Source organism: Strongylocentrotus purpuratus, unplaced genomic scaffold (assembly GCF_000002235.5).
Source record: "Strongylocentrotus purpuratus isolate Spur 01 unplaced genomic scaffold, Spur_5.0 spur5_scaffold_18, whole genome shotgun sequence".
In the NCBI taxonomy this organism is placed as follows: Eukaryota; Metazoa; Echinodermata; class Echinoidea; order Camarodonta; family Strongylocentrotidae; genus Strongylocentrotus; species Strongylocentrotus purpuratus.
The window spans coordinates 9,127,781-9,143,642 of record NW_022145603.1 but is presented as its reverse complement, the minus strand read 5'-3'; the positions used below and the strand labels follow the sequence as shown (position 1 = coordinate 9,143,642).

Genomic DNA, 15,862 nt, shown 5'->3' with positions numbered 1-15,862 from the left:
CAAGGCTAAATGATTTCTTCCCCCTATAACTAAAAAGAAAGATAATTGGGGGTGTGGTGTGAAGTATGATCAACATTTGCCTTCTCTCTCTTCTCACTCCATCCCGCCCCCCCCCCCTCTCTCTCTCTCTCTCTCTTCCTCTGATTAAGTCTGCCTCCTTCAATTGACTGAAGTTTCTTGCAAAATATGTGCGTGTGTGTGTGTGTTAACTGCAATTGAAGTCCATTCGAGTGCCATTTACATTACAATACAGCTTAATTAGTCTCGTCCAGACTTTTTTTTAAAAGGAGGATAGGCAGGGCATTACTATTGACTATTTTGCAATTATTTGCTTTTTTTTCCAAGATGGCTGCCATGCTAATTACAGCTGGCCAAGCCTATTTATTCACAGATATTGTGCTATGTGAGCATACATGTACTAATGCAAAGTATGACAACAAAAATGATTTGTATCACTTTAAAACTATTAAACAAAATGTATATCACATGCTTTTTTGGAGGCTTTTTTTCTTTTTGTGAATAGTAAAATAGTTTTAAAAAAAGGAGGTAAGCGGGGACGAGAAACACTTCATTTTGTTAGTTGGTCTTACAAATATTTTACAAGCTCATGTTTAGAATAGGATGGAAGAAGACTAGCCACTGTTAGTGTCATCAACCGTATGCAGTTGATTACGGAACTCGGAAGGTTCCTACAGATGGCGATGATGCCGCAACAATTTCTCATCATCTCCTCTTTCCTTTGCTCCCTGTTTATTGCCGTTTGGTCTACAACCAGCTGATCTACTACCTAATTAATCTATTCCCATATGGTCTACACCCAGCCTGTTTACTATCCACATGGTCTAATGACCTTTTAGGCTAATATTCATTTGGTCCAATCTCCAATGAGAACAAAAACAGAAGGCTCTTTCATGAACTTCAACAAAACAATTACAAGGTGCACATGAATGCTAGTTCCTGATTCGGCACTAGGAGATATCCAGCTCTAAAGTTGGGTGTTCCTTCTACGCCAATCTGTCCGTAAGAGCCTTGAAATAATCAATTTCATTACGTTCATAATTAGACAGGCCCGAGGGGATGGGCGTGTCATTCAACGTGTTTCTATTAGTTATACTGAATTTATCCGGTTGAAGAAATAAGCATATAATGCCAGGTAAGGGCACTTTCTATCTAAGCGCATTCCGATCTAGCCAGAAAAAAGGCTGTGAAAAAGTTCATCGAACTCTGGCTAATTAGATCACCTCAAAGTATTGTGGGACTGCTAGGTCAACCCAGGATTGTAGTGTTGTGCGCGTCGGGGTAAGATATTCCGGTATGTGCACTCAATCGGAACGGGGTGTGTTTCTACCTACGTTATCTGGTTAGCTTCCCCTGCATTATCCTTCTAAAAGAAGGATAATTTTGCCAGTGAACATGTAAAAGTCCTGGCATTATCCAGATAATGCCGGAGAAAGTGTGTTTCTATTAGGAAAAATGTATCCCTTATCGGCCATTAACCGGATAATGGCTTTAGATAGAAACACGCCGATTGTCCGGACAAAGTCCATAATTAAGTTTAAAACTTTGTGCGAAAGTATCAGCGACTAGCCTTGAATTGGTCGCACACACCGACATAGGTAATTGCAAGCCGCAATCCTGAAATCAAGCCATGGAGGGACAAAGCAGAGAGAGAAAACCAACACAGTAATTGTAGTCAATCAATATACATGTAGAAATCTAAACCCAGAAAGTGATTAAAATTAATAATTACCTTAGATTTGAAATATATTCCAATAGCATTTCCTCATGAGTAAAGATGTCAGTCTGACACTGCATTATCAACGAGAAGTTACGAGATCAAAATCCAATTAACATCCATCTTGCCGGCCGCGAACACAATCCGGAATCAACAATAGGACTGCAACGTGCGCAGACGTGTACTGTATTATTTCTCTCTCTCTCTCGCTATACGTAACACACTCACTAACCATGTATCATACACTAAACACACGCCTTCAAATCATGGCATTCCATCTCACTTCTCAATTGGAGTATAGACGGCTCATGTAGACTTTTTTTTTTTACTGAAATATCTTTTTTAACACTTCTCATACATTACTGCACGACACTCGTGTCTAGTGCTGTGAGAATAAGGTACTATGTGTGAGACTACGCTACATTTGTTCGGCGCATGATCTGACTGGAGTTCATACATGTACATATTCATATATTATGTCGCAATAACCTCTATTCTTGGCTCGAACAATGACGTCACTGTTCACAGTTTTCCTTCTCATTTTGAGATGGATGTAGCTATGGGGCTCAAACAAATGCACGATTGACATAAACATCGTACTCCATATACCTTTGAATGTGCAGTTTATAAAAATCTCTATTTAAAAAGATATAATCTTTTTTATTCATATTTTCTAGTTGTTAGAAGTGGCATTTGTGCACATCTGAAATGTTAATGTCTATCATTAGTTCTGTGACTTAAATTGGATCCCTTATTTTTAGGGTCTATCTTCTACCAATGAGAAGGATTTTAGTGACCATACCTCTGCGCCCTCTAGGTGTTCTTGTGTGCGCGTCATGTTCTTCTGCTACCACAATTATTGGATTCAAATACATCAAAATCTGCAAGATCGTCAACAAATGGTGAAAGACTGTTACAGATCCGTGATTATAGGTATGATGTGGAGTGTACAATTGTATTCATGTTTTTTATTTCATTCAACATATATTTTTATTATGTTTTTTTCATTCTGCCAATTTTCTGAATTGGACGACGAGCACACAAATCGTAGGTGTAGAAGCCTCACGCCCGGGCATTGGCCTCCCTACATCAATACGGTCGCTTACTTAACACACGCGCACACCCACACCCCACCGTCGATACTTACGGTATGCAATTGTATTGTGCAGCAGTTTGCCGTGAATCCTGTGAGAAAGTGTATACTGTATTTGCTGGCAATAAGGCCGCAGCGCTGCATAGGCCGCACCCCCGATTTTGACATTTAAAAAAAAAAAAAAAAAAAATTGTTGTCGAAGGCGGGATTCGAACTCTTGCGGACATACCAGGTATGTAGATTGTTCAGAAACCTATCCAAAATTTGACCCGTAACTCCGGCATGGTGATACCCTACTAAAACATACCCAAAATGAAGTAAATATTCATTAAATGTCCAAATAAGATCATGAGTTAAAAGTATTTAGGTTCATTACCCGTTTTGTGTCAATTTTCTTGTTATTTTTGGAGTATTTTTCGGATAAACGTTGATATTAGTAGGTCTAGTCTTAGACCGAAAGCTTCAGTCTCTATAATCGTCGGTTGTTCCACTGAGACTACGTCTGGCTCCACTAGACCTCCGGTTATAGAGACTGAACGACTGCCTATGCCAGCCTGTGTTGAACTTATTCCGCTAGATTTTAGCCGCTAGGCCCCTCCCACAAACTTGCCACGGCCGTATTGTTATGCCCCCAAAATCCCCCAAAATGTCATTTTACCTCGTCCATATCCAATTTTAAATTAGGCCTAGGCTATAATACATCGGTTCCACTTACTAATTTGATGTAAATAATCCGTTTAATGGTCCCTTTTAAGGAAATTATGGATCAAAATCGACATCCATGTTGAAAATCTTGCAAGCCGTCCGTTAAACTCTCGCTGCCGTCAATCTCATCCCTTCTAGTCTACGCCGAAGGCAAAATGATAATGAAGGAAAAACTGTGCGCCATCTACACGTTCGTAATGGCGTTATCACAGTTTTTTCCTTCATAATCATTTTGCCTTCGGCGTAGACTAGAAGGGATGAGATTGACGGCAACGAGAGTTTAACACGGCTTGCAAGATTTTCAACATGGATGTCGATTTTGACCCATAATTTCCTTAAAAGGGACCATTAAACGGATTATTTACATCAAATTAGTAAGTGGAACCGATGTATTATAGCCTAGGCCTAATTTAAAATTGGATATGGACGAGGTAAAATGACATTTTGGGGGATTTTGGGGGCATAACAATACGGCCGTGGCAAGTTTGTGGGAGGGGCCTAGCGGCTAAAATCTAGCGGAATAAGTTCAACACAGGCTGGCATAGGCAGTCGTTCTGTCTCTATAACCGGAGGTCTAGTGGAGCCAGACGTAGTCTCAGTGGAACAACCGACGGTATAGAGACTGAAGCTTTCGGTCTAGTCTAGTCTATACAGTTTTTCACAGGTCACTTTCATGGCAAGTACATACCGATGGTGGTTGCGGGCGGGCGCGCGCCTGTGTGAAGTTATTACAGTAGATAACTTCATACAGGAGCTACGGGTCAAATTTTGGATAGGTTTCTGAACAAGCGCCTAGTCTCGCCTCTAGCCTCGACTCGGGCTACTCACGTACGTCACTTTGTGATCATAAAGACTGATTTCCCTGGACCGGAATCAATTTTGAAATGTTGTTAAATGAAAATGGGCTAGGCCTATCTACTGAAAATGTATTGTTACCATTAAAATTAAGAAAGAGAGATACCTACCTCAGAATTGAAGGCTGCAAATTTGACACAACTCGACCTCGGTGATCTCGCAATGCCCGTGCATCAGTGCATAGCCAAACGCATCCGGCCTAGCTTAGCTACAGAGTACAGATCTATTCAAATCTTCAAAAGCTTCCAGGATCAGGAATCCCCATGGCCATGGCATGACATTCGCATATAAACGTGAAGGCTGAATTGAAGCGCACACGATTCTAGTACTAGTACTAGTACTACAGTACCAACCCAGTGCCAGTGTTCCTCATTATCACGATGAGACAATGATGACTGTGAATACCTTGCGATGTGGTATGATGTTGTTTTGAGGTAAGAAATCCAATGTAAAACAAGAACACATGGTATACGCTGCAGCTGACAATCATTTGTTTACTGTACTAATTTTCAACTGTAGATGGGGCTAAAGCACGCTTTTATCATGTTTGTGTTTGTTTGTTTGTTTGTTTTTTTTCTTCTTCTTCTTCTCCAGACTCTAATTTCATTGCAGAGCTGTTTACCAATTGATGCACTGCCAGAGGCGGCGGAATGGGGGGGGGGGGGGGGGGGGGGGGGGGGGGGGGGGGGGGGCCCCACTGTCTCAAGTACTCCTATTCTAATAGGTCACGTCCGTTCACATTCTTATAAGTGCCCCTTACCACATCATATATGCTGTGGCCCGTTCAACAATGATAATTGCTCTTTCAAAATCTGTGAGGTGCCCCTTTTTACTCTAACAAGTGCCTAGCTTTTCCTTTGTAGTCAGTGCCTCTAGTCCGGCAGCCAAATCCAGATTATTGGCCTAACCTTGTTTTATGGTCTATAGTTTTTTTTCAATGGATTTTGATTGCTTAGACCTTCTATTTCAAGAATCCGATTGCTGACACTCTGTCAGCCTTGAGCAATTTAAGATATATGACGTCATACAAAATGGCCGCCAAAGTACATGATTTTCCTTTAAAAATGAATAATAAATATATAATAAGGATTTTTTCTACAATTTTTGGCAGCCAAATGTCTGTATCTCTCTACGACCATCACTAAAAATATGTTTCGTGGTGTTGCATGGCTAGAGATGACCAGCTTATTTGCATATTTTGAAATAGCGCCCTCTATAAACATATTAATTTGAATAAAATATGTGTGCCAGCCAAATGCCAATTTCTTAAATCTATGTCACGTTGAAATCATATTAAATGCTTTTTGGGGGAAACAATTGCAGTTGTGCTGCATTAATCTTTCATCGTGTTTGGTACAAATTTAGATAGGGTAGGTGTGGGGAATGGAAGACCCTTTAGCAGATTTGCATAATTTACATAAACATGAACAATGTTACACATACAGACATTTTTGTATTCTCTTTAGTATTTTTTCTCTTTATTTGGTAACGAAATTGTGGTGATGATGTAACTGATTAATAAGATAACAATGATTAATGACGTCATCACCAAAGGTCTCTCATTACCTACATGTGTAGGTAATAAGGGACAGTTACAATTCAAGACATTTTAAATACAATTTGAATGAAAATGGGATTGTTATAGTTAGTTCAAACACTTTTTGAAAGATATACATGCAGCCAATGAACTTACTGTAATTTTGAAACGATTTTAAAACAATGGGGCCCAAAATATTTCTGTAGTTTTTTGTTTACAGTAATAAAGGTGCTCTCAAATATGTTAAAATACTTTCAGAATAATGTTCTGGCAATATGACTTTTACATTTATCAAACTCACAGCATAGAAACAACTTCTTAAAATTAAATGCATTCAAATTAGAATGGTGACACATTTCTGATCAGACACCATTCATAATGTGAATTGCAACACCCATTCACAACACACAGTGGCCATAAGCTTTCTGTGATGGTTGGCACATTTCATAAACTTCCTTTTAAAACTATTTTTTTAAGAGCCACCCCTAAATATCTGCATACACCACAACATTCAGTGAAAATCGTGTTTTTATATCAGAGCAAAATTTTACGATCAAAATTGCTTATCTTGGTCAATTTTGCCAATTTTCTCGTAGAGAGAACGCACTGTAGTCTTCGAAATGAATTGGATATATGCAGTAGTGTTGTTGAAGGCCACATATGTCGCTATATCAATATTGGAGCCAACACGGACAGACAGTGATGGGTTCAAGCTTGGTGGTCTCCAATTCCCTACACCTACCCTACATATGTCAAGAAAAAATGGCTATGAAAGAATTTATTTTTCAACAAATCGGTGAGAAGTGGTTTAACGGCACACATTATTATTCAATTAATAGGCTTTATTTAGACAAGCATTGCTCCAACGTCAGTGAATGTGGATAAAGCAGTTGACATCTATACTAGACAGATGCATGATTTTCAAAAGAAATTACCTGGTGGATTCTATGTCACAATTTCCAAGAATGTTCAAACCGTGGCAGCCATGAAGAAGTCAATGTTGGGGTACGAAAGTCTATGAAAAGTTGATCTACTCCAGAGTAATAGGACTGCAGACAAGTTCAAGAGAGGCCAATGTCAAGGACATTTTGTCATAAGAGCTTTCACCAGTCCCAACATCACTTTTTGATGATTTTGGAAACGAGCACTCCCATGTCAAAGACGGACTTATAGAATTTGACAAAAGTTGAGATGTCAGCCAGGCATCAGACACTGGAACAACCTTGTACAGTCATTGATGGTTGTGCTCTGCTGTGGATGAAAATCTGATGATGTTTGCTTGGTGTTTGACAGATCCGAGAGTATTTAGAGGTCATAACGGGTCGAGAGTCTTCCAACTCAGTCCCGCGTCACTGCTGCCCTCCAAGAAACTATCTCTTACTGTTCGTCGTCGTCGTCGTTGTCATATAGATCATGGCTCACCCTTGTGACCCGTTTGATGAGACCTTTTGATCGGCATCTGTCTCCTGCAATCCGGTAGAGTGTCTTTAGTATTTAGAGGGTGGCTAGTGATTTCCCTAAGGTCGTCAGTCCATCTGAGCTTGAGTCTTCCTTTGTTACGTGTTTCTTCAAAGGTACCTTGAATGATAATTTGTCAAGGTTGTCTCCTGATCTTCTGCTAACGTGACCAAACTATTGTAGCTTGTACTTGTCAATCCTGGTAGCAAGTGGCGGTTGATCTCCGATGATGGACATTAATTGTGTCCATTGGTGTTGTAATCTCTTCATGATATCCCAAGTAGCTTCCTCCAACACCACATTTCAAAGGCAGATATTGCCGAGCTTCCACCCTCCTTGACAATCATTGACCCAAGAACATTATATAAACTTGTCCACTTGATCAACTTCTTCTCCATCAACCACCATGCTCTGTTGCATGTAGTTAATTTCCACCAATCATGATCTTGGTCTTTTTCACATTGAGGTAGGGTCCAAATTATTCACTTGCATCCTTCACTCTTTTTTAAGGAGTTCTAGTAGTTCTTCTGATGTTCTTGTTATAAGTGTTGTCAGTGGAATACTGAGCAAAAACACTTAGAGGGGCAGAAAAACAATCTGCATCACCACCACTCTTACATGTTACATGCAGGCCCTGCGGAACTTTTTTTAAAGCGGGGTGGGGGGGGGGGGGTTGAAGTATTTACGATCAGGAAGAGAGGAGCGCAAATTGGCGTGGTGTTCAAGGGACACAGCCTTCGGAAGCTCAAGGGTTTCAGGCATTTATTAACTGTAAGATGAACATATTTTGATACCTCATTTCACCTCTGGTCACTTTCTTTCTTTCTTTCTAGTTCTCTTTAACATACTTTATACAAAAAGTGAGGAAGGCTCGAGTCCCCTGAGCCCCGCTGTTCTGCGGACCCTGACATGTAGGCTTTTAAATAAGCATATTTTTTGCTTGACTGTGGATTTAGGATTTGTCATTTTCCAACATACGCTTAACAAATAATAATTTACTAAAAAGTGAGAAAAAACCCAGGAAAATCATGTCATTTCAGCAACATTTGTAAATCACTGGTATCGAATATATAAAAAAAAAAACAGTTTGAATTTTGTTTGGGGGTTCAACTGTCCCCCCCCCCCCATACCCTTCCCCATTAATACGCCAGAGAGTGTTGTATTGTCGGCGTATCTTAGGTTGGTGATCGTTCGTCCACCAACAGAAACTTGACCATAAAATGCCTTTCTCATGATGAATTCAGCATAGATGTTGAAAATTTATGATGATAGGTTGCAGCCTTGACGGACAACTTGACCAATAGTAAACCTTTCGGTGTCGCCATTCTCTGCTCTTACTGTTGCTTCTTGGTATTGGTAGAGCGACTGGATGAGTTGAATTATATGTGCTGGAAAGCCCATCTAGCTCATAATCTTCCATAGGCGTTTATGTTGTACGCAGTCAAAAGCTTTGGAAAGATCAATAAAGCTAGGGAGAGAAGTTGTTGAAACGTGTCTCTAGTGTTGCTAACTTCACTATCTTTTCATGACAACAAACTACAGTTGATCGACATCATAATTATATGCGCGAGTCTGCAGGATGATTGGGTGCTCAGAAATAGGCAAAAGCACAAGCAGGCCTTTACCGTCAAGATGAGGTTCTTGTTGAAGTGATTCCAGTCAGTGATGTCATGCCAAGGAAAGGTCTTTCCACAACATAGTTATGATGAAGCAGGCAACATCAAAGAACAGCAAGCGATTGGAATTGATGCTAATGAGAAGATGTATGTTAGGGTCCTAGTGGATGACACAGACGTCTACGTACTACTTTTGCATCATTATCTACATGACGGACTTATAAAACGCCAATGAACATGGAGACGCCCCTTCACAAATCGAACTGTTAATGATGTTCCTGCCAATGTAGACAAGTTAGGAGATATCATTCCATCGATGTTGGCAGGACATGCGTTGACGGGATGCGACACTCTTGGGGCATACTTTGGCATTGGATAGGGTACAATGCTGAAAGTGATGAAGCAGAAGATTCGACTCCCTTAGGACTGAGTTGGCAATGTTGATGCAGTATGGTCATATGTCATCACTCAACCTACTCAATGCTTTGCTTCAGGTTATGGACAGTCAACAACCAACTGAATGTCAGAGGCTCGTATATCAACGTGTGGCTATCAAGGGTCCGAAGACTAGGAGCTCCAAATACCCCCAAACCTTGCCTCACTACCTCAAACTACTGAAGCGTTTGTAGAAAATGTTAAGAGAACTCATTTGCAAACATGCGTGTGGAAGCACGCATTACAGTCACGACCTTACTTTGCAGAATCAAGTGTTAAATGACACCCTCTTCCGCATGGAATATTTTAGGGTTCCCAACACTTTAAAGGGCTTTTAAACAAATTTCAAGATTTTGAAGCAAACTTATAAACGGATATAGTCCTGTATCGTAGTGGTAGTTCGTAATTTTTAGGTTAATTTAAAAGAATCTAGTACCTTAGAATACAAATCTAGTTTCTTAACGCTGTCACTGAAAATGGGCATTTATCACCATATGCCACCTCATATCTATGGGACAGAGAGCATAATATTCAACCGTGTTTTCTTCGAGTATCAAATTACAAAATAAAAATAAATGTGCAGCACAATCTTTGCTCACTGTATCCAGTGCATCTGACTCATGCCATATGATAATCTCATGTTAGAAATTGGTATTTGGCCATCATTTTGACCTATGCAAGTTAATGTGTCTATAGAGGGCGCCATTCCGAATTATGCAAATTTGCATATCATTTGTGATCATACAGCATCGCAATTTTTATTTAGTGATGATTCTAGAAAAAAATTAAGATATTTGACTGCCATTTAATGTAGTAAAATGCTGTTAAAACTTTTTATATCATTAATTTTGGTTAAAAAGGGGATTTTGGCGGCCATTTTGTATGACGTCACATATCTCAAATTGCTCAATGCTGACAGAGTGTCAGCAATCGAATTCTTCAAATTGATGGTCTAAAGGACTATAATCCGAAGAAAAAAAAACTATAGACCCTAAAACAAGGTATATCGAGATGGCTGCCGGACTACTCTGGCCAGGAAACTCACGCCGCGAAAGGCATACCCCCTCACACAATCGCTCGAATTGTAATAATCAGAATCATCAAATTAAAGAAAAAACGAAACTCGCCAAGGATGCCTTGGAAAGGGCGGCGCTACGAATGGCTAATTCAGATCTGGCCCAAAGTTGTCTTAGACTGTGGGGGCATCCTCCCGAGCATAGAGAAGACATTTCAGTGCCAGATGACCACTCACTGGCCAGGAAACTCACGCCGCGTAGGGCACACCCCCTCTCATAATCGCTCGAATTGTAATAATCAGAATCATCAAATTAAAGAAAAAACGAAACTCGCTAAGGATGCCTTGGAAAGAGCGGCGCTACGAATGGCTAATTCAGATCTGGCCCACAGTTGTCTTAGAGTGTGGGGGCATCCTCCCGAGCGGAGAAAACAAATTTCAGGGCCAGATGACCACTCACTGGCCAGGAAACTCACGCCGCGAAAGGCATACCCCCTCACAGGGGCGGCCGAGCGTCTTCCAAAGTGGGGCGGGGCACCAACAAAAAAGGGCACTTTCTAGAAAAAAGGGCACTCACAGTGGAAAATCTCAAAGCGAAAATATACCACTTTTTTAGACATTGGTACATGTATATCAGGGCTCAAATTAATTTGTTGTCCACGGGGGCTCTTCCAAAAAAAGAGCCCCCGTGAACCTTCTCACGAGGGCTCTTTTAGTACTGACGGGGGCTCTTTTTATACAAATATCCATTGAATTGCACCTATGAAACTCCTCAATTATTAGATATTTCATCATTTTCATTTTAATCAGCATTTTCCCTCTTACAAATTTATAAGCTACATATAGCTGTTACTGACTTTCATCCCGTGGTGACATTCTTTCGATTTTTTCCCGTTCTGCACATTATTTCCTCCTCATTATTCGGAGCAACCTTTACATTCTTTCTTTACTGAGCGATTTTGTGTGTGTGCCATTTTGTACAGGCGCGGATCCACGGGCCGATTCTACCGGCCCGCCCCCCCCCCCCCTAACCTCCCAAACTGGTAAACAAAAACAAAATAGGATAGTAACGTAAATTTTACCTTAAAAAATAAAATAAAAAACGCCCCCCCTCACCTGCCAGTGATACAAATGCGGCATCAAAATATTTGTGCTTCTCTGACCGTTATTAAATGCCTAAAACCCCTGAACCCCCCCCCCCCCACACACACACCAATTTACGCTTGCTACCCTCTACCTTATCGTAAATACTTAAGCCCCCCACTTTGATAAACGTTCCGCGGGGCCTGTGTATACGCATACAACACTGATCTTTATGTGAGGGAATGAGAAATAGCCCTTTCTTTATAATGCAAATTAGTCAGGGACAAAAGGAATGTACCTAAGGAGGAGTGATATGCCCCAGTGAACATACACTCACTGTATGCAGGTAAAAGCTCATACATGCAGTGAGCAGAGATGGGACTGGCTGTAGCTGTGCCTACATGAAGCTGTAATTGATGTCTCATCCTGATATTCTTGATGTATTTAGTTGATTTTGGACACCTTAATATGTGAGTACAGTATATTATTAACTCTCTAATGTTAAGATTGCTGAGGTGCTTGATTGGATAGATTATGATTTGTGTGAAGAAGAGGGAGATTTAAAGGGAAAGTCCACCCCCAAAATAAGTTTGTTTCGATAGAGGCAGAATAATAAGAAAATCAGGTGAGTGAAAGTTTGAGCAAATTCTGAATGAAAATAAGAAAGTTATGAATTATTGAAGTTGTGATCAATCAAATACAAATTGGCAACTCTGTGACTTATTATACGAGCTCTCCTTCATTTGCTTTGTGCATAATATTCCATAAAATCATGTTTTCTTCGTTATTGATGACGGAATATATATTTGTTCCTTGCAGGGGGAGTATAGAAACATATTTGCAATTATTATATTTAGGGTGCATGTATGGTTGAAATTTTTCTTGAGGGAAAATGAAAATTTTAGATTTTTTTAGTACTGAGCAAATGGAAGTTGAGCTCGCATGATACGTCATAGAGTTGCCAATTTGTGTTTGATTGATCACAACTTTAAAAATCCTAACTTCTTTATTTTTAATCGGAATTTGCTCAAACTTTCACTGACTTGTTTCTCTTATTTTTCTACTCCTATTAAAACTAACTTAATTTCAGGGTGGACTTCCCCTTTAAAGAAAAACGAAACTCGCCAAGGATGCCTTGAAAAGGGCGGCGCTACGAATGGCATATTCAGATCTAGCCAAAAGTTGCTTAGACTGTGACGGCCATCTTCCCGAGCATGGAGAAGAAATTTCAGGGCCAGATGACAACTCACTGGCCAGGAAACTGACGCTGCGTAGGGCAAACCCCCTCACATATTCCCTTGAATTATAATAATCAGAAAAATCAACTTAAAGAAAAAACGAAACTCGCTAATGATGCCTCGGAAAGGGCGGCACAACGAATGGTTTAAACAATTGAGACCGGGTAAAAAGATGTGTTACGCTGTGAGGGCCTTCCTCCCGAGCATAAAGAAGAAATGTCAGGGCCAGATGAAAACTCACTGGCCAGAAAACTGACGCCGCGTAGGTGCATTCCCCATCATATATTCGATCGAAATCAACTTAAAGAAAAAACGAAACTCGCTAAGGATGCCTTGGAAAGGGCGGTGCTACGAATCGCTAATTCAGATCTGGCCCAAAGTTGCTTAGACTGTGACGGCCATCTTCCCGAGCATGGAGAAGAAATTTCAGGGCCAGATGACCACTCACTGGCCAGGAAACTGACGCCCTTTAGGGCATACCCCTCACATAATCGCTCGAATAATCGCTCGAAATTTCAGGGCCAGATGACCATTCACTGGCGAGGAAACTGACGCCGTGTAGGGCATACCCCCTCACATAATCGCTCGAATTGTAATAATCAGAATAATCAAATTAATGACAAAACAAAACTCGCTAAGGATGCCTTGGAAAGGGCGGCGCTATGAAAGGCTTTAACCAAAGGATAGAGCCAGCAAAAGTCTTAGACTGTGGGGACATCCTTTTGAGCATAGAGAAGAAAATCTAGGGCCAGATGACCACTCACTGGCCAGGAAACTCACGCCACGTAAGGCATACCCCCTCGCATATTCGCTCGAATTGTAATAATCAGAATAATCAAATTAAGGAAAAACCCAAACTCGCTAAGGATGCCTTGGAAAGGGCGGCGCTACGAATGGCATATTCAGATCTAGCCAAAAGTTGCTTAGACTGTGACGGCCATCTTCCCGAGCATGGAGAAGAAATTTCAGGGCCAGACGACCACTCACTGGCCAGAAAACTGACGCTGCATAGGGCAAACCCCCTCACATATTCGCTTGAATTATAATAATCAGAAAAATCAACTTAAAGAAAAAACGAAACTCGCTAATGATGCCTCGGAAAGGGCGGCACAACGAATGGTTTAAACAATTGAGATCGGGCAAAAAAATGTGTTACGCTGTGAGGGCCTTCCTCCCGAGCATAAAGAAGAAATGTCAGGGCCAGATGATAACTCACTGGCCAGAAAACTGACGCCGCGTAGGGGCATTCCCCATCATATATTCGATCGAAATGTAATAATCAGAATAATCAACTTAAAGAAAAAACGAAACTCGCTAAGGATCATCGATGCCTTGGAAAGGGCGGCGCTACGAATGGCTTCAACGAATGAAATCGGACCAACAACAGTCTTAGACTGTGGGGCATCCTCCCGAGCGGAGAAAACAAATTTCAGGGCCAGATGACCACTCACTGGCCAGGAAACTCACGCCGCGAAAGGCATACCCCCTCACATGTTCGCTCGAATTGTAATAATCAGAATAATCAAATTAAAGAAAAACCCAAACTCGCTAAGGATGCGTTGGAAAGGGCGGTGCTATGTATGGCATATTCAGATCTAGCCAAAAGTTGCTTAGACTGTGACAGACATCCTCCCGAGCATAAAGAAGAAATGTCAGGGCCAGATGACAACTCACTGGCCAGGAAACTCACGCCGCGAAAGGTATACCCCCTCACATATTCGCTCGAATTGTAATAATCAGAATCATCAAATTAAAGAAAAAACGAAACTCGCTAAGGATGCCTTGGAAAGGGCGGCGCTACGAATGGCTTAAACGAATGAAATCGAACCAACAACAGTCTTAGACTGTGGGGCATCCTCCCGAGCGGAGAAAACAAATTTCAGGGCCAGATGACCACTCACTGGCCAGGAAACTGACGCCCTTTAGGGCATACCCCCTCACATAATCGCTCGAATCGTAATAATCAGAATAATCAAATTAATGACAAAACAAAACTCGCTAAGGATGTCTTGGAAAGGGCGGCGCTACGAAAGGCTTTAACCAAAGAGGTAAGGCCAGCAAAAGTCTTAGACTGTGGGGACATCCTTTTGAGCATAGAGAAGAAAATCTAGGGCCAGATGACAACTCACTGGCAAGGAAACTCACGCCGCGAAAGGCATACCCCCTCACATATCCGCTCGAATTGTAATAATCAGAATAATCAAATTAAAGAAAAACCCAAACTCCCTAAGGATGCCTTGGAAAGGGCGGTGCTACGAATGGCATATTCAGATCTAGCCAAAAGTTGCTTAGACTGTGACGGCCATCTTCCCGAGCATGGAGAAGAAATTTCAGGGCCAGATGACCACTCACTGGCCAGGAAACTGACGCTGCGTAGGGCAAACCCCCTCACATATTCCCTTGAATTATAATAATCAGAAAAATCAACTTAAAGAAAAAACGAAACTCGCTAATGATGCCTCGGAAAGGGCGGCACAATGAATGGTTTAAACAATTGAGACCGGGTAAAAAGATGTGTTACGCTGTGAGGGCCTTCCTCCCGAGCATAAAGAAGAAATGTCAGGGCCAGATGAAAACTCACTGGCCAGAAAACTGACGCCGCGTAGGTGCATTCCCCATCATATATTCGATCGAAATCAACTTAAAGAAAAAACGAAACTCGCTAAGGATGCCTTGGAAAGGGCGGTGCTACGAATCGCTAATTCAGATCTGGCCCAAAGTTGCTTAGACTGTGACGGCCATCTTCCCGAGCATGGAGAAGAAATTTCAGGGCCAGATGACCACTCACTGGCCAGGAAACTGACGCCCTTTAGGGCATACCCCCTCACATAATCGCTCGAATAATCGCTCGAAATTTCAGGGCCAGATGACCATTCACTGGCGAGGAAACTGACGCCGTGTAGGGCATACCCCCTCACATAATCGCTCGAATTGTAATAATCAGAATAATCAAATTAATGACAAAACAAAACTCGCTAAGGATGCCTTGGAAAGGGCGGCGCTACGAAAGGCTTTAACCAAAGGATAGAGCCAGCAAAAGTCTTACACTGTGGGGACATCCTTTTGAGCATAGAGAAGAAAATCTAGGGCCA

General features: G+C 41.3%; 1 long non-coding RNA gene across 1 annotated transcript; it reads left to right on the top strand.

Annotated features, from left to right (window-relative positions):
• Positions 1-12,582: 12,582 nt before the first annotated feature.
• Positions 12,583-14,062, top strand: LOC115925404. The gene is made up of 2 exons (XR_004064690.1): positions 12,583-13,036; positions 14,012-14,062. It is a non-coding gene; the product is annotated as an uncharacterized LOC115925404 (long non-coding RNA).
• The last annotated feature ends 1,800 nt before the right edge of the window (positions 14,063-15,862 follow it).